Below are 3,122 nucleotides of genomic sequence, written 5' to 3'. Positions count from 1 at the left end.
AAAAAAAAAAAAAAAAAAGAATGTCAGCCCCCATCCAGACCTAAATCTGCATTTTAGCAAGATCCCCTGGGGCTGAATCTGCTCAGTAGTCTGAGAAGGGCCCAGTTTGGCTGGAAGGCATTTAGATGGCTCTGCTGCTTAAGTTCTCCAGACTCAGAGCATTATCATCAACAACACACAGGCCGAGATGAAACCTCACTTCTCACTCCTCAGTGCAGAGTCTTTAAAATGACAAAGAAAAGGGTGGAAAGTCCGGGGTGGGTGGGGGGCGGGGGGAAGGACACAAAGCACCCCAGGCATTTGTTTACCCTGAGATAAATAGCTGGGGCTTTCTGAAGCAGGACTTAGGAAGAGAACAAAGTCCGAGTTTGTGGAAGCAGCCACGTTTCTTCAAGGGAGGTAAACATGCCAGGCTTTGTTAATCTTTGAATGATAAACCAAGCTGAGCACTTACACACAGCACACACCAAACAATGTCCTGCAAGGGGAAAAACTTTTAATCCATAAATTACAGCAAGAGCTTGGAAGGAAATCAAGGCCTTCGGTCAGGGACAAGACTCTCAAGAGACACATTCCAGAATACACAAGACAGCAGGGCCTTGGGAGCAATAAATAAGGTGCATTCGTATCCCAAGACACAGCGAAGGCCGTCCCAGCCCCTCTCTTTCTGTATACCTTCTCTGTTGACTTAGTGATCAAATTGCAGTTAAATGCCTGATGATAAAGGCACAGTGCCTAATAAAACATTTAAAGCTTGAATATCTCATTCCTCCACTTGAGTTGTAATTAAAAAAAATTATTGTAAAGAAGGTAAAATTAGAATTTGAACTTGATGTTATTTGGCCAGGAGTCCTCCGAGCAGTAAGGTGTAACACAGCCTAGGAAGTTCACCGGAAGTTGGTTAGAGCGGAGACGGCCAAAGAGAGATCATTCTGTCCAAAGAGGCGTCTGTGTTCTAGAGGGAGTCATGGGAGGATGAGATGGACAAGCACAAATGGGGGAGAGTCATTCTGTCTCAATTTCAAATGAGGGGGACCAATTTGTCCCAGTTGTCTGGGAGCTTCCCAGTTTTAGACCCTGGGAGACCCTTCAGTCCTGAACAAACCAGGACGACTAGTCCCCCTGCTATGCCTAAACCCGGGATAATGGGGCTGCGTCCAGAACAGCAGGGGCAGGGGGCCTCGGTGAGTCAGCAGGGCTGGGGCACCTGCTGGGGAGGAGAAAAAAGCAGGGCTGTCATTTCCAAGCACAGGCCCGCTAGTCCCCCATGGAAGCTCTCCCAACAAAGGTGGTATTTTTAAAACCAGGCTGTTATTTGGAGCAGGCTTCTTGAAAAATCCTTGAAAATGCTTCCTGTTTTTAATTAAGAAGATCCCTGGAACATTTCCATGGCCTCTCATTGTGCCTTATTTTAGTTCAGATTTCATTCTTCCTCCTCACACCACCTTAAACCTGAAACAAAGGCAAAGACAGAGACGTCCACCCCTGTGCTGCAGGTGGCCTTCACGGCGTGAGACCGCCACCAAGACACAGAGGAAGCTCACACCTAGTGCCATGCTGCACGCCGGCTGGCGGCTTGGCACGACCAGTGGTCTGGTCCCTCCCCGTCTGAGCAAAGGCACCCACGTAGCGTTGTGCAAGCCGCACACTCTGGGCTACAAGGAACAGGGGCTCTAAGTGTGGGTGCACCTGTCTGGGAATCTGAACCACTGGGACACCTCAGCAGCTGCACCACCAAGCGATTCTCGGACCCCAGCTGGATGCCCCTATAGGACGCCTCCACTGTCGACCTGGAAATGATGTCAGATCCCACAGGTTGAGGGCTCGGTCCCACAGGACTGCCCCCCCCATGATCCTCAGCCGCCCCCCCGGCCTCAGACTCCGGTCGTCAAGCCGGGGTGTCCCCTGTGCTTCTGAGGAACCGGCGATAGGCTGGGGGTTTCCGCAGCCCCCTCCTTGGGTCCCATTAATTTGCTGGAGGGGCTCACAAAACGCAAAGAAACTTCTTACTTACTAGATCACCGAATTGTTGTAAAAGAATAGAACTCAGGAACAGCCAGGTGGACGAGATACACGGAGCAAGGTTGGAGGGGGCGGTGGGAAGGGCTCACCACCGTCCCAGGATTCCCATGTGGTTCACCAGCCCATCGCTGTCTTAATCATCCGTCAGGATTTCTATGGAGATTTCATGCCGTGGAGGCTCGGGGATTAAGTCCTGGGCCGTGCATGACCTGGGTGACCGAGTCAACCTCCAGTCCCTCCCCACCGCCAGAGGGAAGGAGGGAAGGGACTGGAAGTTCCAACACGAATCACAAGGAACGTTGTCTCTGGGCAACCGGTTCCCCTCCTTAGCTGCCCTGGGGGCTTTCCAAAAGTCACGTCATAACCTAACGGAAGATGCCCTTATGGCTCCCCTCTCTGAAAGTCCCAAGGCTTTTAGAAGCGCTGAGCCGGCTGCAGGAGGAAGACCCGATACATACTTCTTATTGTGAACCGCCGTCTCGCAGACCACGCCAAGCAGTTGGGAGCCACTTGGGGCTCAGAGCCAGATCCTGGGACCTTCTCCCTGGGCCTCCACCAGCAGCACAGCCTGCGGCCTTCACCCCTACTCCAGGGCACATCACAGGACGGAAAGCGGCCTGGCTCCTCCTGGCCAGACTCAGGACTCCTGTAACCACCGCGGCCAGGGCCTAAGCCCAACATCACAGAGGCGCGAGCAAGAAAGGGTCCGTGCCTCCTCGCCACGGTCACCAGGCTTTCCGGGAAGACCAGTGGCCCACAGTGACATCTGTCTCCTCTGTCAGGAGCCTGGGCTGCGGGGGGGTCAGCTTCTGCCTCCTAGAGGGGCCTGGAGTGCCACAGCCGGGCTCCCTCAGCTGCATCCTCTCTTTTCTCTATCCCATGATGCCTGCAAGCTCTTGGCCGCGCACATAAAGTCAGTTCCGCCCAGACCTTCCAGGCTGGCTCTAGAAGTTTCTATTCCCACCTCCGACTGCCTCGTTCTCCTGACGTTCCCCCCAGTGAAGTTCCCAAGGGAGAGAGAATGTGGTTGACCCCTAAGAAAGCTAATGGGTGTGTGGGGGCCCACACGGCGGAGGCTGCCCCCCGCGGTCCAGCCCCCC

General features: G+C 53.8%; 1 long non-coding RNA gene across 1 annotated transcript; it reads right to left on the bottom strand.

Moving 5' to 3' along the window:
- Positions 1-1,292: 1,292 nt before the first annotated feature.
- Positions 1,293-3,066, bottom strand: LOC145718738 (uncharacterized). Its single transcript, XR_014141994.1, has 2 exons — positions 2,015-3,066; positions 1,293-1,452 (listed from the first exon to the last, which is right to left on the bottom strand). It is a non-coding gene; the product is annotated as an uncharacterized LOC145718738 (long non-coding RNA).
- Between the last annotated feature and the right edge of the window lie 56 nt (positions 3,067-3,122).

The sequence above is a fragment of the Leptonychotes weddellii genome, unplaced genomic scaffold (genome assembly GCF_054177405.1).
Source record: "Leptonychotes weddellii isolate Sample4059 unplaced genomic scaffold, ASM5417740v2 HiC_scaffold_20979, whole genome shotgun sequence".
Classification (NCBI taxonomy): Eukaryota; Metazoa; Chordata; class Mammalia; order Carnivora; family Phocidae; genus Leptonychotes; species Leptonychotes weddellii.
Note: the sequence above shows the minus strand (reverse complement) of the source record. Positions and strands in the feature narration are given on the sequence as shown.